Source organism: Phalangium opilio, unplaced genomic scaffold (assembly GCF_054372755.1).
Source record: "Phalangium opilio isolate 3A_F unplaced genomic scaffold, DU_Popi_V2 ptg000014l_1, whole genome shotgun sequence".
Lineage (NCBI taxonomy): Eukaryota > Metazoa > Arthropoda > Arachnida > Opiliones > Phalangiidae > Phalangium > Phalangium opilio.
In genome coordinates this window covers 5,504,393-5,530,380 of record NW_028324149.1, presented here as the reverse complement: position 1 = coordinate 5,530,380, position 25,988 = coordinate 5,504,393, and the positions used below count along the sequence as shown (strand labels likewise).

The 25,988-nt window shown below is 37.3% G+C and overlaps 2 protein-coding genes across 2 annotated transcripts in view; both read right to left on the bottom strand.

Moving 5' to 3' along the window:
* Nucleotides 1–25,988, bottom strand: part of LOC149705328 (DNA (cytosine-5)-methyltransferase 1-like) — a 358,139-nt gene that overhangs the window by 8,843 nt on the left and 323,308 nt on the right. The window lies entirely within an intron of this gene.
* The window catches only part of LOC149705347 (protein regulator of cytokinesis 1-like), a 117,671-nt gene that overhangs the window by 80,043 nt on the left and 11,640 nt on the right, over nucleotides 1–25,988 (bottom strand). The gene's annotated exons all lie outside the window — the stretch shown is intronic.

Genomic DNA, 25,988 nt, shown 5'->3' with positions numbered 1-25,988 from the left:
CGACCTAGAGAAAACATTCTTTAACAAGTTGGGAAAACCAAAATATTACCTCTCCGAGTCAAGAGGAGGCCTACTTATAAACTTATTTACCCAGATATGGAAATGTTTCTTTTTTTCTGAACAAATACTGAAGTTAATTTTATGAAATATTAAAGAGGGATACAAAGCATAGCGAATACACTGTAAATCAGACGACATTTTACATCCAATAAGGATATACTTGTACACAATAAAATCATCCGATGGGGGAAAAACGGGAAATGAAGAGATAAAACTTTGCAGGGATATTACCTTTACGTGTTTGTAAAGGCCCAATTTTCTACTCCTCATCTGTAGACCCTCTATGTTCAAAGCCAGATTCACAACAGGGTTGTCGTGTAAACACTATCCTCTCGTTTCACCTCAACGATTTCTTAGTTTGTCAACATGACTGTTAACGTTGCATAACACCAAAGCTTATTTGTCGCTACACGTACTGAAAGTAAATGCGCACCATATAACGCGTGAAAACACGAAGCTATAATCCGATTACGATCAGACCTTTCACTAAACTGGGCTGCCTTCAGCAGAGCTCACCAAAAAAAGAGCGGATTTTGGAAAACGTTAACCGGTGAGCTCTGTCGTCATAGCTTTGCTGAACGCTTTTCTCCGGTCATCGGTGTTTTAAAAATTACGCTAGCGCAATAAAGCGTGCAAGGTACCAAGGCTTAACAAAAATTGTATGATAACTTATTTATAGAGATAGATGAAAAAAACTTTTATAATTAAAATTCTCGCGTGATCAAATAGGTATAGTCCCATCAGAATCAGCAAGAGCTATTTGTAATAATACCTCCATGTTTTCACCACCAAGCTGATAACTACGCGTTCTACGTCACGTTATCCAAAAACCCGACTATTTTCTTTGGTGACAGCGCTGAGCACCGTGACGTCAAAATTAAAAAACAAAATCAGCTTCTGTATGACACTGCTAACAGCGCTGAGCTCTGCTGAACGCGGCCTAGATTTTCACCAACCATGATGCTTTATTCAATTATATAATCTAAGCCTGATTATTTAAAAGTGTATTTAACTTTCGGCCCACTCTGAACCGTTAATGTCTCTGCATTACAGAAACGAGAACCAAACCCAAGCGTTTACTCTTGGGTTCACTAGGCCTCTTGACAAATAAATGTTCATTTGACCGACATAGTAGCGTTCTTCTTGTTATCAATAACGAAAGGATTATGATATAAACAGATGTAGTATAGCTTAAGTAATTTATAAACATCCATTTCAAATAATAATTATAAAAAATATTCTTGGGATATCAAAATGAAACAGAGCTTTAAAGCTACAAAACTACTAAAGGCATCGAAATTACGAAAAATATTTCCATATATTAATTTTACATTATGAGAAAACCAAATATTAAGGTTTTGTAGAATTTCCTTCCACATCAACACAAGGCGAACTGCTAACGCGAAGCACTAGTGTAACAACGGACGGACACACACACAGACAAAAAAATTGACTGGTTTTTAACTCTTTCCGTATTAATTTTGAATTGAGAAAAGAAATTATCTTAAATATTAAAATAAATATAATTAATATTTAATATTTTCTTCGTTAGTTGTTCCCCTTATTGTGCGTTACATCGTTTTAAAAAAGAATAATTAAACAACCTTGAGAGACTTGACTAATATTGACATTTGAACTGAAGGATAAGACTGCTGCTTCGCCTTACTCAAATAGGTAGTATATAAGGGTTTCGAGTCGCAGCTATGGATAAGAACATCGCAATTGCGTGAACCTTGGCGGAAGACCCCATCAATGGAAGGCTAGACGTTTCTCGTAACCCTAGCCGATCGCCGCGTATGTCTTAACCTTAAGGATGATGGTGGTGTTAGAAGCCAGGTGTACAGACTGGTGTTCATGTGGAATGGACAAAGACGAGAAGGTGGTGGTGTTTAGAAGCCAGTAAGTACAGACTGGTGTCCATGTGGAATGGGCGAAAGACTAGAAGATGGTGGTGTTTAGAAGCCGATAAGTACAGACTGGTGACCATGTGGAATGGGGGAAAGACTAGAAGATGGTCGTGTTTAGAAGCCAATAAGTTCAGACTGGTGTCCATGTGGGGTGGACAAATGAATAGAGTTGTTAAACAGGCAATGGAGTAATGGCCTGTAAGTCGAATACAATTTCCGGGACTGTAAATGCGGTCTGGAAATTGAATACACGTTTGCCCCGATTTGCAAACTGCGAACGCGGTCACGTGGGTGTAACAACGGACAGACAGACACGTCGAAATTAGAACCTCTCCGTGACATAGGTCACTCGGAAAGGTAACAAGTTGGGAAAGCCAAAATATTACCTCTCCGAGTGGAGATGACTATCACTACCCCTTAAACAACCTAAATATATGCATCTATCGCTTTTTTTTAATTCTTTGCAAGTGCAGGAATTCAATTTTAAAATAGTCAATTGCTGTGGAAACTCTACTCTCTCGCTATACCTCAACCGTATTCTTAGTCTACCAGTATGATTTGTAACATTTGTCCATATCAAAGCTGAATCGTACCTCGCCACACAAAAAGCAAATGTCCCCAAAACATGGAAGCCACAACCCAATCACACATAAGCTAGGCTCCCACTTAACCAAAATAATTATTAAACAGTTAAATACTCACAAAGATTGGCAAAATCAATCTCCTTCAGTAATACGTAGCGCTTAAATATATTATTTTCCGAACAAAATTAATCGAGCAAATTTAACGTTTAACTTCTGCCTTTGAAATTCTATCATCAAAGAGTGATTCAACTGTTTAAAAAAAGGTTTTTTTCGCAAATAGGGCGCTATCATATCTACCGCAATTCCGTCATATTTAAAAAATATACATTGCCAACACTTTTTTAGACACAATAGTGGAAGTTTTAGCCTCATTTAAAACATGTAAAACATTATCTCATCTACAAATAGCTTACATATGTCTTTTTTACCAATACCTAGCCGTTTGGATTTTTCTAAAGCAATCTTAGCACCAAAATATTTTTTGATACAAAATAAATGCTAGGAGGATATAGGGGTGAAGGAGTCTTCGACTGCCCGATCTTAGAGCTCAGGTTTCGGCCTCTCCCATGGGAGATTCGTTCACGCGCACCTAGTGACCTTGGTTACGCGCATCACGTGACCACGCAAATCCCAATTCAAAAAAGAGCGGGTTTTTCATGCTAGCTTAGGCCTTAGAAGCAACGCCGCCTATATGTAGGCGGCGTTGTAAAAAGTAAGAGATTTGGGGAAAGAATGATATTTTTTAATGTTATCGGGTGTTAACTCTACTCTCCCACAGGCTTTAATCCATCTTAAACACTTTTTTACTTAAGTTTTTGGTTTAGGGATAGAGTAAAAAAGCGTTCCCTCTACAACAGTATTATCAAAGAACCATAATTTACAATTAATAAAAAATTAAATAATGATAAATGTTCCGTTAAAGCACTAAAAAATACAGCCTTTACCAAAAATTAAATCAAAAGAAAAGACGACGCCCGATGACGATGTGCGCGGATCTAGTTGCGCGGCTATGAATCTCCCAGAACGAGAGAGAACGGGGGAGAAACCACGGCCGATAATCTGTAAGCGCGTTTCAATGGGAAATCGGGCAGTCGAAGACTCCTTCACCCCTATATCCTCCTAGATAAATGTTCTATATTCTTCATTTTTGAAAATATATTTTTAAGCGTTTATAATGATTACTCTCTACACCTACACTAATCTTACACAAACAAGGAGTATAAATCCACTAGTGGAAGCGGTGTTTTTATTGAAAATATATATTTTTAAGCGTTTATCATGATTACGCTCTACAACTACACTAATCTTACACAAACAAGGAGTACTATAAACCCACTACTGGAAGCGGTATTTTTATTCAAACGTAAAACAATTTCGCTTAAGTTTATCATCTCTAGACATCGGTAAAAATGTCTCTATCACTCCTAGGTAACTGTATGCAGAGGATTTTACGGCATTGTAACTCAAATTCATCTGATTATGTTGGAGTAAGATGAAAGGAGTAGAAGCTTATCTGTCTTATGAAATATGAAATTTTATCTTCTCAGTTCGTTAAATCATAAGTTTATAACGAAAAACCGCGGAAGGGGAAACCGAGCAGACAAAAGCGATTTTTGGGGGTAGAAGGTTAAGAGCGCCATCTGTCGTCCGTGCCAAAGTTGAACTTCCTCTCGAAACGCAATGAGAAAGTGCATAAAATAATGCCATCAGCTATTTAACTGCGTCGATATATTTAACGACTTGACCCATGACATTCCCTTAACACTGGCTTCTATGAATCCTATTTATTCTTGGATGCTAGGAAACTTGGTAGACGGAACAGTCTGTACCAAGTACCCAAGCATCCTTCAATAAACGCCTGGCAACATTGTGGTACGCATGGTACGACAAAAATATAGGATGTGTATTTATCTCTCGACTCACTCAATCGCTTCAACACTTACAGAGAGACGAAGTATTGAAATCCATATTATGTAGTGAAATTAAAGGTTGCGTTTACGCTATATATAAATGTAGTAAAGCTGAATTAAAAAGTAAACACCAAATTTGAAATGTTAATATCAAAAGATGTTCTTGGAATATTGAGATGAAACAGAGCTTTATAGCTACACAACTACTAAAAGAATCGTAATGCCGAAAATTATTTAAAATATTTCCATTTAATATTCTGCAAAAAGGAAATGTTATCGTTTTGTAAGAGATTTTATCATCCTACTCGCTTTATATTAACTTTGATATGCGTGTAGTGTTTCGATTCAGATGTAATCTTCATTACTCGTTCTATATAAACTCTCACTTGTGTCACTTCAAAGAAATAAGTTTATCTTTAATATTTAAATAAATATAATTATTTTTAATTATTTTAATTGCCAGTAAATAACTTTAAAAATAGTTAAATCGTTTAAAATAAAGTTGTTCATAATATCTTTCGAAACTTTGCTAATATTGACGTTTAAAGTGAAGGGTACCCTTCTTGCCCGCTTTCTTCAAAGGACCCCGCACGTTTAACCATGAAAATGGGTTTCGGTTAATTTTTTCCAAACTTCGGTACCAGATAGAATGCGTTATGCTGATCAATGTTTCAATGAGACAAAACGTTCTCTGACGTACGGTTCGCTCTGCACGTGTCGTCAAAGTTCATATTTTCTATGAGACATAAGAGCTTAAAATTAACTATTTAATTAAATAAAACGCTTGTTTATGAGGGTTTTAAAGCTAGAGGACACAAATAATGTACTTACGAAGCTTAGAAGAAAGTCACCGGTTATTTGTGGTACTTAAAAGCGACGATTTCTTGCGTTAAAGCAGTTTTCCAATATTTTCATAATTATACTATATCGAAGCTTTCTAATTAGCATTAAGGCAATCGGAAGAAGCATCCCTGCAGGGGCCATAGAGATTTAGAGAGAAGGAGTTCTAGGTTTCTTCGTTTCACTTGAAAACTGTAAATGCCGGTTGAAGATGACACAAAAGGAAGCTGTGTTTAGTAAGCTAACGAAATGGTTATCGATAGGTTCGCCACAAAAGGATAGAAATCCACATCTGCAATAATATGCAGAAGAGGCGACTGGCAAATCAGAGATCTTTAAAGCGTTTGAGACGAATAGCCAAACATTGCTGTAATTAAGATGTAGGTCTTGCTATGAGAAAGCTATTATACGTACTTAACCTCGCGTCTTGCCATGTCGGGGTGCTTGATTATAGCGAGTCCGCTCGCCTCTCGCTTTACGGGGTGCTTGATTATAGCGAGTCCCCTGGCCTCTCGCTTTACGGGGTGCTTGATTATAGCGAGTCCCCTGGCCTTTCGCTTTACGGGGTGCTTGATTATAGCGAGTCCCCTGGCCTTTCGCTTTACGGGGTGCTTGATTATAGCGAGTCCCCTGGCCTCTCGCTTTACGGGGTGCTTGATTATAGCGAGTCCCCTGGCCTCTCGCTTTACGGGGTGCTTGATTATAGCGAGTCCCCTGGCCTCTCGCTTTACGGGGTTTTTGTTTAAAGCGGTTTCCATAAAAAGTGGCTTTGGAATTTGATGTTAAACGTCAACAACGTCGATGTCATCATTGACGTTTTGAGGCAATGGTCTATTTGCCGCATCCATGACAGTCTGTAACAGGAGTGTCCATGGATATTTAACCCTGTTTTCCTGTCTTGCAAACCCCAAATACCAAAGAACACTGCTACGTGCGCGCATGTACCTAGCGTTCGAGCACCCGATTTACACGTGCAATAGTATCCTATTATTGGTTCTCTGTTTACGATATCTTCAGCCTCGTTATCGTCATCATCTAGAACGTTATAGGCTATCCAGAGCTGATACTTAGTAGCGTTTCTAAATCGAGAATAAACCCTCACTCGCAGAAAACCAGGCTCGTCTACAAGTTCGTCAAACTCAAAGACGTCATTTGCATCCCTTTGCATTTTGTCTTGAATATAGGATGGTGCTAGGTGTATTTGATATACTCCTACGGTCAGATCTCTCAAATATTCCAATGTGAGGTGCGGGAAATGAGGATCAATATTTGCTTGTAAACGACCCCACCTTCCGTTTCTTCTATGTAGATTTTCAGCTTCTACTCGAGCTTGAACAATATTTGCCTCCCGTGACTTCAAAAGAATTTCTTGAGCCTTTTCGACCGTTGCATCTTGCATATGCGCAGGATAATGGTACTTGTTAATGAGAGCACCGGCAATTCGGAAAAAATCTCCAAGATGAAGGGCGTGCATGAAACTAATTGTATCGTCAAAGAACTTGAAGATTTGTTTTATATGCCCATTTCTTGCTTCTACTATCCAACGTGTTTTCGTCACCAAGCGCGCTTCATTAGCTTCTTCCGTCGAAAATTGTCTTTGATTTGGTCGTAAAAATGGTGGCATTTTGCTCGCAATTCCTAATCTCTCGAGGAATGGTAAAACATCCCTGTAGCCTCTGTCAACTATGAAGATGTCTCCTTCATCAAACCATTCTCGGATTTGTGAAGCGTCTCTTTGATATTCGTTTCGCAGGAGGTTCGCATCGTTGTTACGTGAGTCAGAAAAATAGGGCCCTTGAATATCTAAAATATAGCCATCTGGAGCCACTATTAATACTGGCTTGAGCACATGACGAACCATTATGCGTACTATACGATTGCCTTAGAACTCTAAAGTTGGAACTCTTATTTATGTAGTTGTACGTTCCATCAATATATGCAATGGCCCTGGGTGTTTCAGGGTCTGGATTATACAACTCATTAGCGAATGCTGATACATGCCGTTCAATGTATTGGTCCCTCGTTATAGCGTTTAAACCGATGTATCGAGGAACAAAGGTTTGCATTAAGGATTTTCGAACCTTCGCGATAGTCAAACTGGTATTTTGCCGAGAAGAGTAATTGAATATGACGGTTAAAAAGTCGTCAGACAAGCCTTGACGTAATTTGCACAAAAACACTAGAAGGTCTTTTTTGCTTATATGACGTTGAAACGCACCTTCATCCAATGGATGACATAAAGCATATAAATCCCGGAACTGTTCTCTTGTGAGAGCTGACAAAGATTTAAATTCCTTATCGGAAAAACTATTTTCGTCGTGGAATTTAAAATCAGCTCGGTTGTTGGCTGTTTTCCTCAGACCTTCAAGAAATACGTGCAGTTGCTCCCCGCGGAATACAAATGGTCGGTTTATGAATCTTAAACCTTGAATCAAATATGGGAACAGGTACCCCCTTTGTACCCTACCAAACTTGGCGCCTCAACCTTTCTTCACTTAAAAAACCTAGTTTTTTAAACAGCTAGTCAAGGGCAATGAAACAAAACTGGTAGGGTACAAAGGTCTTAATATACTTTTCAATCAAGCTTGGTTCTCGAGCCCGAAAACGGATGATTCATTTTAATGCTGTTTGTGAATGAATCAGTACACTTGCCGTTTCTCTTCCCTTTATAGTTTATATATTATATTATATTGTATTTCATATAATTATTTCACCTAATAATCACAATTTATAATTGATTTATTATTTATATCACAATCACGCTATACGTTTCTCGTATTATTGATAATGGCTAATAGAAACCAGGGCCGGTGCTATATTTGCAATGGGGTTTTTAACTTGAGGCAAATGGTGCGCATATTTGGAGACGATAATAATGTGAAACGCCTTATTAGTATTGCAAGGCGAGAAAATCTTGAACGACCTGCGCTAGAGGTAACAGATCCAACACGCATATGTTTTAATTGCAACAGATCAATTAATCAAGAAATCCGAGACATTGAAACCAATCCTTCGTCTGTGAGACTAAATGTCTTGACACAAACAGCCAATAATACGTGTTTAATTTGTAACGCCGACCAAAATATTCAACGCCTCTCTATGGATAGCAGAATTGATGTATATTTGTCTAGGAATGTATATATATCAGAAAACACGAGGTGTTGCGCAATACATTTGGATGAAGGTCTTTTTTGCTTATATGACGTTGAAACGCACCTTCATCCAATGGATGACATAAAGCATATAAATCCCGGAACTGTTCTCTTGTGAGAGCTGACAAAGATTTAAATTCCTCATCGGAAAAACTATTTTCGTCGTGGAATTTAAAATCAGCTCGGTTGTTGGCTGTTTTCCTCAGACCTTCAACAAATACGTGCAGTTGCACCCCGCGGAATACAAATGGTTGGTTTATGAATCTTAAACCTTGAATCAAATATGGGAACAGGTACCCCCTTTCATCCAAATGTATTGCGCAACACCTCGTGTTTTCTGATATATATACATTCCTAGACAAATATACATCAATTCTGCTATCCATAGAGAGGCGTTGAATATTTTGGTCGGCGTTACAAATTAAACACGTATTATTGGCTGTTTGTGTCAAGACATTTAGTCTCACAGACGAAGGATTGGTTTCAATGTCTCGGATTTCTTGATTAATTGATCTGTTGCAATTAAAACATATGCGTGTTGGATCTGTTACCTCTAGCGCAGGTCGTTCAAGATTTTCTCGCCTTGCAATACTAATAAGGCGTTTCACATTATTATCGTCTCCAAATATGCGCACCATTTGCCTCAAGTTAAAAACCCCATTGCAAATATAGCACCGGCCCTGGTTTCTATTAGCCATTATCAATAATACGAGAAACGTATAGCGTGATTGTGATATAAATAATAAATCAATTATAAATTGTGATTATTAGGTGAAATAATTATATGAAATACAATATAATATAATATATAAAGGGAAGAGAAACGGCAAGTGTACTGATTCATTCACAAACAGCATTAAAATGAATCATCCGTTTTCGGGCTCGAGAACCAAGCTTGATTGAAAAGTATATTAAGACCTTTGTACCCTACCAGTTTTGTTTCATTGCCCTTGACTAGCTGTTTAAAAAACTAGGTTTTTTAAGTGAAGAAAGGTTGAGGCGCCAAGTTTGGTAGGGTACAAAGGGGGTACCTGTTCCCATATTTGATTCAAGGTTTAAGATTCATAAACCGACCATTTGTATTCCGCGGGGTGCAACTGCACGTATTTGTTGAAGGTCTGAGGAAAACAGCCAACAACCGAGCTGATTTTAAATTCCACGACGAAAATAGTTTTTCCGATGAGGAATTTAAATCTTTGTCAGCTCTCACAAGAGAACAGTTCCGGGATTTATATGCTTTATGTCATCCATTGGATGAAGGTGCGTTTCAACGTCATATAAGCAAAAAAGACCTTCTAGTGTTTTTGTGCAAATTACGTCAAGGCTTGTCTGACGACTTTTTAACCGTCATATTCAATTTCTCTTCTCGGCAAAATACCAGTTTGACTATCGCGAAGGTTCGAAAATCCTTAATGCAAACCTTTGTTCCTCGATATATCGGTTTTAACGCTATAACGAGGGACCAATACATTGAACGGCATGTATCAGCATTCGCTAATGAGTTGTATAATCCAGACCCTGAAACACCCAGGGCCATTGCATTTATAGATGGAACGAACAGCTACATAAATAAGAGTTCCAACTTTAGAGTTCTAAGGCAATCGTATAGTACGCATAAGGGTCGTCATGTGCTCAAGCCAGTATTAATAGTGGCTCCAGATGGCTATATTTTAGATATTCAAGGGCCCTATTTTTCTGACTCACGTAACAACGATGCGAACCTCCTGCGAAACGAATATCAAAGAGACGCTTCACAAATCCGAGAATGGTTTGATGAAGGAGACATCTTCATAGTTGACAGAGGCTACAGGGATGTTTTACCATTCCTCGAGAGATTAGGAATTGCGAGCAAAATGCCACCATTTTTACGACCAAATCAAAGACAATTTTCGACGGAAGAAGCTAATGAAGCGCGCTTGGTGACGAAAACACGTTGCATAGTAGAAGCAAGAAATGGGCATATAAAACAAATCTTCAAGTTCTTTGACGATACAATTAATTTCATGCACGCCCTTCATCTTGGAGATTTTTACCGAATTGCCGGTGCTCTCATTAACAAGTACCATGATCCTGTCCATATGCAAGATGCAACGGTCGAAAAGGCTCAAGAAATTCTTTTGCAGTCACGGGAGGCAAATATTGTTCAAGCTCGAGTAGAAGCTGAAAATCTACATAGAAGAAACGGAAGGTGGGGTCGTTTACAAGCAAATATTGATCCTCATTTCCCGCACCTCACATTGGAATATTTGAGAGATCTGACCGTAGGAGTATATCAAATACACCTAGCAACATCCTATATTCAAGACAAAATGCAAAGGGATGCAAATGACGTCTTTGAGTATGAGGATCTTGTAGACGAGCCTGGTTTTCTGCGAGTGGGGGTTTATTCTCGATTTAGAAACGCTACTAAGTATCAGCTCTGGAAAGCCTATAACGTTCTAGATGATGACGATAACGAGGCTGAAGATATCGTAAACAGACAACCAATAATAGGATACTATTGCACGTGTAAATCGGGTGCTCGAACGCTAGGTACATGCGCGCACGTAGCAGTGTTCTTTGGTATTTGGGGTTTGCAAGACAGGAAAACAGGGTTAAATATCCATGGACACTCCTGTTACAGACTGTCATGGATGCGGCAAATAGACCATTGCCTCAAAACGTCAATGATGACATCGACGTTGTTGACGTTTAACATCAAAATCCAAAGCCACTTTTTATGGAAACCGCTTTAAACAAAAACCCCGTAAAGCGAGAGGCCAGGGGACTCGCTATAATCAAGCACCCCGTAAAGCGAGAGGCCAGTGGACTCGCTATAATCAAGCACCCCGTAAAGCGAGAGGCGAGCGGACTCGCTATAATCAAGCACCCCGACATGGCAAGACGCGAGGTTAAGTACGTATAATAGCTTTCTCATAGCAAGACCTACATCTTAATTACAGCAATGTTTGGCTATTCGTCTCAAACGCTTTAAAGATCTCTGATTTGCCAGTCGCCTCTTCTGCATATTATTGCAGATGTGGATTTCTATCCTTTTGTGGCGAACCTATCGATAACCATTTCGTTAGCTTACTAAACACAGCTTCCTTTTGTGTCATCTTCAACCGGCATTTACAGTTTTCAAGTGAAACGAAGAAACCTAGAACTCCTTCTCTCTAAATCTCTATGGCCCCTGCAGGGATGCTTCTTCCGATTGCCTTAATGCTAATTAGAAAGCTTCGATATAGTATAATTATGAAAATATTGGAAAACTGCTTTAACGCAAGAAATCGTCGCTTTTAAGTACCACAAATAACCGGTGACTTTCTTCTAAGCTTCGTAAGTACATTATTTGTGTCCTCTAGCTTTAAAACCCTCATAAACAAGCGTTTTATTTAATTAAATAGTTAATTTTAAGCTCTTATGTCTCATAGAAAATATGAACTTTGACGACACGTGCAGAGCGAACCGTACGTCAGAGAACGTTTTGTCTCATTGAAACATTGATCAGCATAACGCATTCTATCTGGTACCGAAGTTTGGAAAAAATTAACCGAAACCCATTTTCATGGTTAAACGTGCGGGGTCCGGGGTATATATACGATCCGTTTCCATTATAATAATAGATAAAAACGCATTCGCGTGAACCTTTGGTGGAAGCCCTGCCATTGGGAGGCTAGACGTTTCTCGTAACCCTAGCTGATCGCCGCGTATATCTTAAAACCAAATAATAGATAACAAGACGGCCCAAGGGCTCGTAATAGTAGCCATATCGTACGAGTGAATAGCCCCTCTATACCCTACCCTAATGAGTGGATAACCCCTCTATAACTTACCCTAATGAGTGACTAGCGCTATCTTTTTCAATGCTTAAATGATTTACCGTGCATAAAATCAAAGTGAATAGCCCCTCGATTCCCTACTCTAAACAGTGATTAAATTATAACCGTATAAATTTACTGTAATTCTAATATTCCGGCGAATCGAAGAACAGATAGTTTTTAGTGATAATCCCCTCGATGAGTTTACAACATAGACTTATGCCGATGCACACTTATCGCATCTTATAAATTTCTAACAAGGACTTATGCCCAGAAACTTTTGAAAGAGATAGTTTAGTTATAGTGATTACGCATTTTAGTGATTATCCCCTCGAATTACCTTTAGCAATGCCAAAATGATCAAACGCATAACGCTCATTTAACACTATGTTAGCTCTATCTAAACCCACATTTGAATTAACCGCCAAAACGTTCCAGTCAAACATAACATAGTTGACGATGGCTACCGAACGAGAACGAAACACGTGAGGAGCGCGGTAGCAAACGGGGAAAATCGTTATCTATTTAATTAGCACATACATAAAAAGAAAATAATTATAAAACCCCCAAACATACAAATTCATAAGTATCCGACCCCACAGATAAAAATTGAAAAGTTTCCGACCCCACAGATTAAGAGGTACCCCACCCCACATCAACCCGACATTTTAGAGATAAGAATAAATAATAAAAAACTCGAGGTTTCTATCAACTCTCTATGGTTCAGTTGGTAGAATATCTGCCCATGGCGCCAGAGACCCGGGTTCGATTCCCGGGTCTGACCTGAAAAAATTTTAATTATAATTAAATCTCTAACCGAGCCCAGTAACCCCTATGGGTGGGTTGTGGTAATATAAAGTTCCTTTTAAGCTAAAATCTGACGATAACGAAGCGACAACCCCGGCCACTACTACTACTACTACTACTACGGCTCGGGTCAAACTAAGAGCCTATCGTATACTACGATATGGCTAAAAACGCATTCGCGTGAACCGATGGTGGAAGCCCTGCCATTGGGAGGCTACACGTTTCTCGTAACCCTAGCCGCTCGCCGCGTATATCTTGAAACCAAACGATGACGAAGGAAGAGAAGCCAGAATGGACTGACTGGTGTCCATGTGGAATGGACAAAGACCTGAAGATGGTGGTGCATAGAAGCTGGTGTCAATGTGGAATTGACGAAGAACAGAAGATGGTAGTGCATAGAAGCTGGTGTCAATGTGGAATTGACGAAGAACAGAAGATGGTGGTGCATAGAAGCTGGAGTCAAGGTAAAATTGACGAAGAACAGAAGTTGGTGGTGCTTGGAAGCAAGCACGTACAGACTAGTGTCCATGTGGAGTGCACGAAAACCAAAGCTGGTGGTGTTGGAACTCAAGTAGAATAGCCAGAGGAGACAAACCCAAATTTCCGTGAACTGTCAATGCAGTCCGGAAATTGGGAACACGTTTGCTCCGATACGCAAACTGCGAACGCGGTCACGTGATGTCTGACAGAAAGACACACAAACACACACACAGACAGACACGGCCGGTGTAATACCTCTCACGTGACATACGTCACTCGGAGAGGTAAAAATCTTACTCAGTCTAGAGGATTTTGACAATTCGCCAATTAACAAATAGAGCATAAGTAGTCACACAATATAACACGACGTAAATTTTTTTTAGACTGTCAATCTCCATTAACGGCTTTTGTTCAATTGATTGATGTTCGCTTAACCACTAACATAAGATCCTAGTGTTTCCCCATACTGTGGTAAGTTCGCTAAGTTTGACTAAAAGGGAGTCGCCCTGGCTTCAAAATAAAAAAAAACACATTCGTTTATTCACGCATTACACAAATTATTTGAAGTCCAGTTAAATTTACGTTTATATTTAAGGCATATTTAATCGAAGCGAAGGCAATCCGGAATTAATTAGTATTTAAATTTAATTTTGTAAGCCTAATTTTAAACGTCGTCTGCTAGGCCTAGTGATTCGAAAAGTTGCAACGAGTAAAGCGGCCCCTACTACATCGTTATAAAAGGCGCCAAAATTTCAAACTTCGAAACGACACGCGTGTAGGCTTAAAAATCGAACAAACCTTTATAGATTTATTGAAAATTAAGCTAAAATGATGAATTTAACGATTTAACGTAATTTTAAGAGGTTATTTTGAACGTAATAAATAATAAGGCCTATAAATATATTCAATTTTAAGAAAAGAAAGGCGCCAAAATTCTAACGTCGTAACTACACGTGTTTAGGCTTAAAAATCGAACAAGCCTGAATATTTTCGTTAAAAATTAAGTTAGGAAGTTGAATTACACGATTTAACTAAACTTTAAGAGGCTACTTTGAATATAATAAATTAGGCCTATAAATGAATTCAATTTTAAGAAAAGAAGATACCTTTATTCAACTCTTATACGAAACAAACAAAGGCCTTTAAAAAAATTATTTTTTAATAAAATGAAAGCAATTCAAACATGGAAAAGAAGTAACAATTGAAGGAATGCCACTATGGACGGAATGCCCTTAAACTTATTGAACCCTGCACTTTTTATGATCAATATTTGACCTCAAGGGTCTTTTTTTATTGGTAGCGTAAGAACTACCAGTCGAATCGTAACTCTTCACACTCGACAATATAGCAGAAGCGGTGGGAGTTAGGGGTTGACTAGATTTAGCCCCGCCCACTGAAAATGTTCCTAAATTTTATAATTTTAAGAAACAAGCAACGAATGGGACGTCATTAAAAGTTAAACTTACCTGGTTCTCGAGCTTTGGTGATTTCGGCTTTGACTTGCAACGATTCTTGCTCGTTCTTGTACAATGTTTCGTTCAGTTCTGTTTTCAAGTTCTCATTCACAACCAACTGTTCCTCAAGTGTCTGTGTCTTCTCATCCAAATACTTCTTAAGTTCAGCGACCTTAGTTTCCATTTCACGAACTGTTTGTTGTTTCTCATCGCATTGGTTCTCCAAATTGGCCAACTACGTTTGATAAACGTTAATATCTTCTTGTAGGGTCTTCAAGTTGTCTTCAACTTCAAGTTTCGATTGTTTAACGAGTTCCAATTGTTTCTGGGACATCAGATACTGGCCTTCTTTGGCAATCCACTTCTGTTTCTCTAATTGCAAGTCATCCACCAATTGTCGCAAGTTTTTCGAAGATTCGTCGACTTCCTCGTACTTCACCTTATACTCGACGAGTTGCGATTCACGAACGGTAGATTCCTTCAGCTTCAACTCCAAATCCTGAACTACAATCTTCAAATTCGACAAATCTAGAACGTTATCTTCAAGATCTTTATTGCGCATCTCAACTGAATTTAAACATTCCTTCAGATGGTTTATTTCGTATTCCATTTGAGTCAACTTGGCCTTCTTTTCTTTCAACGCGTCTTTAGCTCGACTCAACTCCTCGACGACTTCATTTTGGGTCATTTCTACTAATTTAATTTCGGTTTCCATTCGAGACATTTAATTTCGAGCTCCAAATTCGAGGTCGTATCAAGAATTTAAGGTTTGAACAATAATTTGAAACTAATTGAACTCAAAAATTGACTTTTTTGTTAATTATTTTAAACCTTGTAATTTTCTCTTGCGAATGTAATTTTTTTTATTTGTATTAGCCTATTTTTCAAGTTGTTTTCAATTTTAAGTTTGCTTTCGTTTTTTATTGTAAAAAGTATTTTTCCGCGCTGTTAATATCGAGGTTGTTTTCAATATTCTTGTAAAAGCATGGAAAATTTTGAGCTTCGGAAAAAAACTGGGTACGTCACTAAGTCGACCGGTTTACTAAAAAAAACCAACCCAGAGAGCGCAGGGACAGAGCGCGTCCTAGGACCACACTAGTTGAATTGGTCAATAATAGAAAAATAAAAAAGTCAGAGTCTTGAACAGCGAGTTCTCATGAGCAGTTAGAAAAAGGGTAAGCTAGAAAGTGCGCGCCAAGCCCTAAGAATAAAAAAGTAAAAATGTACCTAGTAATAGTGCGAGTGCGAGTTTAGATTGAAAATTTAGCGCCAGATCTAAACCATTAGTTAATTAAGGAATAATTGTGCTTTCCAAAGGAACTTAAATTGTGCGGTGAGCAAATAATTAAAGCGCGGAGTAATCAATAAACTTGGTTATTAACCTTGAATTTTTTTAAGCGCTAACAAAGGTTAAAATACTAGTGCGAACGTGTAAATCAATCATTTAAAAAAAGCCAATTTTTTTCAACCTCTCTTTTTAATCTTTTAGTTAATTTTTCGTAATAAACAGTTATTGTTGAATTTTAAAAAACTTGTCGTGCTCCTTATCTTTTATTTACCAAAACCGAAGCGATCCAAAGCTCTAATTCTATTTTAGAATTAACTAACTATTCATTTAATTGCGCGAGCGTGCTCGATGTTTCAGTCCGTTGAGCTACGCTATAAAAAAAGCTCTCCCAAGCTATATTTCGTTACACATTTTGGTGCACGTATAAACCCGGGATCGATGTTTTGGAACTATTAGAGCGGGAAAATGGACGCGTTAGCTAAACAAATCGCTAGGCGCAAGGCGGTTAGAAACAGTATGAAAGCGGCAATGAGTGATATTCAAAACGAGCTGCAAAATCCCGTGATAAACGTGGAACAATTAAAAGACAATCTAGCTAAAATCGGTGCTAGAGAAAATAAACTTTCGACGCTCAACCAAGCCATTTTTGACCTGATGCAAGATCCTGACGAGTTTGAAGGAGAAACTATGGAGGTGGAGGATTTCTTGGACGAAATAGCCCTTTGGAAGGATAGAGCGAAGCGTTACGTGGACAAGATGGAGCAATGGCAGCAAGGCGGCAGTTCCACACCGAGTTTAGCCAGCCAGGAGCAAAACTTTCCAAGAAGCAGAAGAAACGTGAAATTACCTCAGCTCGAAATCAAAAAATACAACGGTGATTTCAACGATTGGCAGCGATTTTGGGGACAATACCAAGGAGCCATTGGAGGAGACCAAGAACTCTCAGAGACAGATAAGCTAATTTATTTAAAATCTCTATTAGTGGGACCGGCTTTAAGCGCCATAGCTAATGTCAAAGAAGGCGTAGGTAGTTATGAAATAGCCAGTAAAAACTTGGAAAAGCGTTTTGGGCGCCGACCCATTTTAATTAGTACAAGAATGAACAATATTTTAAAATTAACTCCTGTATTAAAAAGTAGCGATATTGAGGGCTTGAGGCATCTGCACGACACGTGCCAAATTGAAGTAGCGAGCTTAGAAGCTCTTGAGATGTTTAACGAAGGTGATGGAGAACTTATGGCGCACATTTTGGGGGGTGTGTTACCGGTAGATTTATTAGAGCGTTTTGGAAATGAACCTGAAGGGCTACAAGATTGTTGGAAAATTAAAGACCTTTTGAACTTTTTAAGAAAGCTAGTCGAAGGCAAGGAGAGAGCGTTAGCTATTCATAGACAAGGAAACCAATCAAAAATTAGTAGCAACACCCATAATAACAAAACCCATACCAAACCAGTATATAGTGGGGGAAAAAATAGCTCCGTCGCTTCGGCTTCCTCAATTAGCGTTTCAGCTTCTTCAGAGAAGCGTTCAGGTGCTGGCCAATGTCTCTTTTGTGAAGGTGCGCATCCATATTACAATTGTAATGAAATTCCAGTTAGTGAGAAAAGAGGCATAGTTATTAGCAAGAAAGTTTGTTTTTTGTGTCTGAGGTCTGGGCATCAGGCAACTGAATGTAGGGGGAAAATTCAACAGTGCAGAAAGTGCAAGCTAAACATCATCAAATATTCTGCGATGAGAATAAGGGTGAAAGGCGCGAAAATAACAATACTAGGCCCAATCAAAATCAAGAAAATGCGGGAGCTATTAACGTAAACAGCGCGGTGCAAGAGGGTCAAGGTAAAGCGAAGCAAATTTTGTTACAAACAGTTCAAGCGGTGGCGTTAGGCGCAAATGGTAAAGAAGTAAAGGTCCGTTGTTTATTCGACGGAGGTAGTCATCGCTGTTTCATAAATAATAAACTTTCCAGGGAGCTAGGGTTAGAGAAAATTGCCGAGGAAAACCTAAATTTATTCAAATTTGAGAGTAATGAGCCGACCAGAATGGTCAGAAATAGGGTTAAGGTGATTTTAAAACATGTGCAGAGCGAAGAATTAGTTGAAATTGAGGCCCTAGAAACTCCTGGTATTAGCGGGGGAGTGTTTTCCGTCCCAAGTGAAAGTATTGCGCGAGAAATGGAACAGTGGGGATATCCTTTAAGTGATAGAGAGAGCGAAGAGAGGGGGGCGAAGAAGTTCCCTTAGACATTTTAATAGGTGCGGATTATTTTTGGACTGTAACTAAAGGGCCAGTTGAGAGATTGTCAGATAGTTTAGTCGTAATTAACACTAAACTGGGGTGGAATTTACATGGGACAACCAGCGAAAAAGGAGCAGCTCTCACTGTAGGGGTTAACGCAGTAAATGTAATGCGCGTAAGCGATAGTGCTAGGCAGCCAAATGAGGAAGACTTATTGTCTGAGCAGGTGCAATCGTTCTGGGATTTAGAGCATATCGGGATTAAAGACTCACCTGAAGCAACCAAATTAAGTGCAGAAATTACTTTAATGAAGGATTTTCAAAAATCAATTCAGTGCAAAAACGGGAGGTATGAGGTAGCAATTCCGTGGAACGAAAAAATTAAACATTTGGGCGATAATTATGAAGTTGCTAAGAGGCGTACCCTTAATTTGTTAGAAAAATTGAGAAAAAATGAGGAACATTTGAAGGCATACGATGCCATTATTCAAGAGCAAATAGCGTCAGGAATAGTAGAGAGAATACCAGAAAATCACGTAATTGAAGGGCCACTCTATTATATGCCACACAGGGGAGTTATTGGGGAAGACAGCTTAACCAGAAAATTAAGGATTGTAAATGACGGATCGTCACACGCTAAAAATGTGCCGTCTCTAAATGAGTGCATGGATTCTGGTCCAAACTTGATTCCCGAGCTATTCCAGGTTTTATTGAGGTTTAGAGAAAACCCTATTGCGGTGACGGGGTATATTGAAAAAGCTTATCACCAAATAGGAATCATTGAGAAAGATAGATATGCTTTTAGATTTTTGTGGATAAAGGGGTTGGGAAGCCTAGACAATAAGACAATTATAGAATTAAGATTCACTAGAGCCCCCTTTGGAGGGAAGGCTAGTATGTTTTTGTTAGCGGGCACGGTTAAAACTCATGCGCAGCAATTTTCTAAGGAATATCCACGTGCTAGTTCAGCTATATTGCGCGACCTCTATGTAGATGATTTTGTGTCAGGGGGGAATGACGTAGAGGAAGTTGACAAATTGATAACAGACACCAGAAACCTAATGGCGGAAGCGAGCATGAACATGAGAAAGTGGCATAGTAACTCAAAAGAAATTAGAGATAGGTATGGAAGCGAAACTGCGGTAGTGACAGATAATCATAAACTACCTAATCCAACAAACGTAAAAGTTTTGGGCTTAACTTGGGATGAAGTGCGAGATCTTTTAACATTTGAAGTAGAATCATTATTGGAATTTATGTTGGGCAAACAATGCACTAAAAGATGGGTTTTAAGGGCCGTTGCGCGAATTTTTGATCCCTTGGGAATAATAAGCCCTTTCACAATAGAGCCAAAATGCTTTTGCAAGAGCTTTGGGAAACTAAAGTTAATTGGGATTCAGAATTAGAGCCCCGGTTTTCTGAAAAGTTCAATCAATGGTGCGATGAATTAAGAAATCTGATTGAGATTGTAGTCCCAAGGTTTTATTTCGGGGGTTGTGCTGGAGAATCACCCATCTTTATAGAGTTACATGGATTCGTAGATGCTAGCGTAACTGCGTATGCCTCAGTCCTTTATCTTAAAAGTGTATTTGCAAACGGATTTGTTAACTCAGTGTTAGTGGCGTCAAAAGCCAAAGTCGCGCCATTAAAAAATGAGCTAAAAAGCCAGTGTTAAAAATTCCAAGGTTAGAATTAATGGCTGCCGTAATTGGAGCCAGATTAGTGAATAGCGTGGTAGAAGCCTTAAATGTCAAAATAAACAAAGTGCAAATGTGGACTGACTCTACCATAACACTGTACTGGATCCGAGGGGATGCCAACCGATGGAAGCCTTTAGAATCGCGTGCGAGAAATACAAGAGCGTACAGACCCCACGTCGTGGAACCACGTAGCGGGTAAAGAAAATCCGGCGGATTTAGCGACTCGCGGAAAGTCCTTAAAGGACGTAGCTAAAAGCGATTTGTGGCTACATGGACCTCCATGGTTAAAACAAGTGAATCCTCCCGTAGAGGAATTTGTGCAAGGGGAATTAATATCCAATGAAATCGCGTGCGAGCTTCGAGCTAATAGTCAAAAAATAACCGTGAGCGTAAACACAGTACAAGAAGCGCGTGAGCCTCTTTTCGAGCTTAATAAATACAACCAGCTGCAGAAAATCTCTAGAATAGCCGCGTGGGTTCAACGTTTCGCGAACAATGCAAGAGCAAAAGACAACAAAACAAAAGACTCATTAACTACAGCAGAAATAGCAGCGGCCGAGGAATACTGGATTAAGAGCGTCCAATTAGAAAATTATCCAAAAGAAATTATGAGCCTAAAAAACGGGTTAGGAGTGCCTAAAGCTTCAACCCTGCTATCTTTGGATCCAAAACTAGACAGTCATGGCTTGCTATGCGTGGGCGGACGTCTAGGTGCTGCGCAGATGTCCTACAGAGAAAAGCATCCATCGATACTACCTGCTGGTAACCACTTGACATACGTTATAGCTAAGTCAAATCATGTCAGACTGCAGCATGCGGGCGTGAATAACGTGTTGGTCGAAACAAGAGAGCGTTTTTGGATTCTCAGAGAGAGACAAGTAATCAAGAAGGTCATAGCATCTTGCCCAAGATGCAAATTATTTCGGGCCAAGCCAACTACTGCTGTAATGGCGCCCTTGCCAGATGTGCGAATAAATCCTCCACAGTTCGAAATCTGTGGCATAGACCACGCGGGTCCAATTTACGTCAAAACCGAATAACAAGAAATGCTACATCGCGTTATTCACGTGCGCGGTCACGCGAGCGATGCATATAGAGAGAGTTTCGGATTTAACAACAGAAAGCTTCCTAATGTCATTTAGGAGATTCATAGCTAGGCGTGGAATAGTTCGCGTCATATTCAGTGACAATGCCGCCACATTTAAGAGAGCGGATGCGGATCTCAAGATTCTACTGAGCAACCTTAAAGCCCAGAAGTAGCTAATTTTATGAGCGGGCTAAAAATACTAAAGACTATCGCCAGGTAATATACTGCTATATATATATGTAGGTACTTAAATTCGAGAGAAAATTTAAAAAGGAAAACGTTTCATTATAGCTTAACTTAGAATTTGAAAGAATTGCCAACCGACACCCAGATGGAAAATTCCATCATGCTCTGAAAGTGTATGGAAGTGAAATCTGGGAAACTGCACCAAAACATACATCTAAAATTTTAAAGGCAGAGGTGATTGAAAAAATCTCAAACGGAGCATCGAAACTAGAGAAAAAACGTATGTTCATTTTCAATATCCTTGTGTTACTATATAAATCTATGATTAATAAACGGAGTTAAAACGTGAACTCATGAATTTATTCAGGGATGTATATAAATAAATTCATGGTGGTATCCATAAGTTCCAAAGCATTGTACACTTTGTAGCTTTTCCATAATCTTACAGATAATTAATTTAAGACATATATAGTTAATATTAATGTCCGAAGTCTGCAAAACAATTAATGATATTATTTACATTTGTAGGTGCGAGAAACGAGGGAATTTTACTAGTAATTCCCTTTTTTTTTGGAGAAAATTACCAAAAAATGTTTTGTTGGGAAAAGGTAAAATTATTTACTACGAATTATCATGAATTAGCGTCACTATCGTGCTAGTTAAGGCAGCGGGGCTTATTCTTAACGACATTTATGAAGTCCTTTTTTACACCCAATCAGCATCAGCATAAAGTCGCGCCGCTGTTTCGTACTAAATAGTTTCTCTCTAGGACACGCCACCTTCTACCTAGCAAGCACACAAACCCATAGTAGCAGAAGTAGATAGGGGGAAGTACGTATCTCCAGCTGAGGCTAGTGTAAAAAAAACACGGTTTGTGGCGCAAAATTTGAATTCTTCTGTACAAAGAGAGGCAAATTGGAGGAACGGGCAAGAAAATTTCTCTCCATAACTTGCCTCTCTCTGATCAGATGAATTCAAATTTTGCGCCACGAACCGTGTTTTTATGTGAAAGGGCGCCTTAGCTTAAGCTGGAGACGTACTTCCTCCTATTTACTTCTAATAGTATAGTTATATGCTCATATGAGGGAATACCTCGGGGGATACATTAGTTCCCGGAATTATCAAAGTGTCTAAGAATTTGTTTTTTTATTCTTAAAGAACATCAAGCTAATCCCTGTTGAGCCAGTCATTGTTTATGACGAGCAAAGTATTATTGGTTCAAAAACGTTTAAAATTCACGTCGATGGTGTTATTGTGATTGAATGCACCGATTTTATTACAGCTATAATCAGCTATGTTTGCAGCTATTGGATTTTTCACTGTACATACAATCCATGTTTGAAAAAAACGTTAACTTTTTTCGAACACCTTTTTTTGGACTTAGGTAATACAAAGCCATGTAAAATTGTAAAATCTACTATTGACAAGCTGTTAAAATGTGGAAAAGTCAAATAAATTTTTTTAATTTGCTTGCGTTTAAATTGAAACGCATTGAAAGAATACAAACTAAAGCGTTAGGTCCTGTGGATTGGGGGAAATCTGCTAAATTTACACAGTAAAAGGTAAATTAAAATTTAAAATTGTTTTTTTGTTAATTTTTTTTCGTCAATACGCTTAAATGTATGATGTTTGAATGCGTCAATTTACCTTGAAGGGTGTAAAATTTCGCTAAAAAAGAGTGTTTACAGGGTGTACTTTATCGATTAAGGGGTGTTAATAACGTCTTTTAGGAGCGTATAGTGACACTTTTAAGAGCGTATAGTGACTCTTTTAAGAGCGTATAGTGACTCTTTCAAGAGCGTATAGTGACTCTTTCAAGAGCGTATAGTGACTCTTTCAAGGGCGTATAATAACTCTTTCAAGGGCGTATAATAACTCTTTCAAAAGTGTATAATAACTCTTTCAAAAGTGTATAATAACTCTTTCAAAAGTGTATAATAACTCTTTCAAAAGTGTATAATAACTCTTTCAAAAGTGTATAATAACTCTTTCAAAAGTGTATAATAACTCTTTCAAAAGTGTATAATAACTCTTTCAAAAGTGTATAATAACTCTTTCAAAAGTGTATAATAACTCTTTCAAAAGTGTATAATAACTCTTTCAAAAGTGTATAATAACTCTTTCAAAAGTGTATAATAACTCTTTCAAAAGTGTATAATAACTCTTTCAAAAGTGTATAATAACTCTTTCAAAAGTGTATAATAACTCTTTCAAAAGTGTATAATAACTCTTTCAAAAGTGTATAATAACTCTTTCAAAAGTGTATAATAACTCTTTCAAAAGTGTATAATAACTCTTTCAAAAGTGTATAATAACTCTTTCAAAAGTGTATAATAACTCTTTCAAAAGTGTATAATAACTCTTTCAAAAGTGTATAATAACTCTTTCAAAAGTGTATAATAACTCTTTCAAAAGTGTATAATAACTCTTTCAAAAGTGTATAATAACTCTTTCAAAAGTGTATAATAACTCTTTCAAAAGTGTATAATAACTCTTTCAAAAGTGTATAATAACTCTTTCAAAAGTGTATAATAACTCTTTCAAAAGTGTATAATAACTCTTTCAAAAGTGTATAATAACTCTTTCAAAAGTGTATAATAACTCTTTCAAAAGTGTATAATAACTCTTTCAAAAGTGTATAATAACTCTTTCAAAAGTGTATAATAACTCTTTCAAAAGTGTATAATAACTCTTTCAAAAGTGTATAATAACTCTTTCAAAAGTGTATAATAACTCTTTCAAAAGTGTATAATAACTCTTTCAAAAGTGTATAATAACTCTTTCAAAAGTGTATAATAACTCTTTCAAAAGTGTATAATAACTCTTTCAAAAGTGTATAATAACTCTTTCAAAAGTGTATAATAACTCTTTCAAAAGTGTATAATAACTCTTTCAAAAGTGTATAATAACTCTTTCAAAAGTGTATAATAACTCTTTTAAGGGCGTATATTAACTCTTTTAAGGGCGTATATTAACTCTTTTAAGGGCGTATATTAACTCTTTTAAGGGCGTATATTAACTCTTTTAAGGGCGTATATTAACTCTTTTAAGGGCGTATATTAACTCTTTTAAGGGCGTATATTAACTCTTTTAAGGGCGTATATTAACTCTTTTAAGGGCGTATATTAACTCTTTTAAGGGCGTATATTAACTCTTTTAAGGGCGTATATTAACTCTTTTAAGGGCGTATATTAACTCTTTTAAGGGCGTATATTAACTCTTTTAAGGGCGTATATTAACTCTTTCAAAAGCGTATAATAACTCTTTCAAAAGCGTATAATAACTCTTTCAAAAGCGTATAATAACTCTTTCAAAAGCGTATAATAACTCTTTCAAAAGCGTATAATAACTCTTTCAAAAGCGTATAATAACTCTTTCAAAAGCGTATAATAACTCTTTTAAGGGCGTATATTAACTCTTTTAAGGGCGTATATTAACTCTTTTAAGGGCGTATATTAACTCTTTTAAGGGCGTATATTAACTCTTTTAAGGGCGTATATTAACTCTTTTAAGGGCGTATATTAACTCTTTTAAGGGCGTATATTAACTCTTTTAAGGGCGTATATTAACTCTTTTAAGGGCGTATATTAACTCTTTTAAGGGCGTATATTAACTCTTTTAAGGGCGTATATTAACTCTCTTAAGGGCGTATATTAACTCTTTTAAAGGCGTATATTAACTCTTTTAAAATTTTATAATAACTCTTTTAAAAGTGTATATTAACTCTTTTAAAAGTGTATATTAACTCTTTTAAAAGTGTATATTAACTCTTTTAAAAGTGTATATTAACTCTTTTAAAAGTGTATATTAACTCTTTTAAAAGTGTATATTAACTCTTTTAAAAGTGTATATTAACTCTTTTAAAAGTGTATATTAACTCTTTTAAAAGTGTATATTAACTCTTTTAAAAGTGTATATTAACTCTTTTAAAAGTGTATATTAACTCTTTTAAAAGTGTATATTAACTCTTTTAAAAGTGTATATTAACTCTTTTAAAAGTGTATATTAACTCTTTTTAAAGTGTATATTAACTCTTTTTAAAGTGTATATTAACTCTTTTAAAAGTGTATATTAACTCTTTTAAAAGTGTATATTAACTCTTTTAAAAGTGTATATTAACTCTTTTAAAAGTGTATATTAACTCTTTTAAAAGTGTATATTAACTCTTTTAAAAGTGTATATTAACTCTTTCAAAAGTGTATATTAACTCTTTCAAAAGTGTATATTAACTCTTTCAAAAGTGTATATTAACTCTTTCAAAAGTGTATATTAACTCTTTCTAAAGTGTATATTAACTCTTTCTAAAGTGTATAATAACTCTTTCAAAAGTGTATAATAACTCTTTCAAGAGCGTATAATAACTCTTTTAAAAGAGTATATTAACTCTTTTAAAAGAGTATATTAACTCTTTTAAAAGAGTATATTAACTCTTTTAAGGGAGTATATTAACTCTTTTAAAAGTGTATATTAACTCTTTTAAAAGTGTATATTAACTCTTT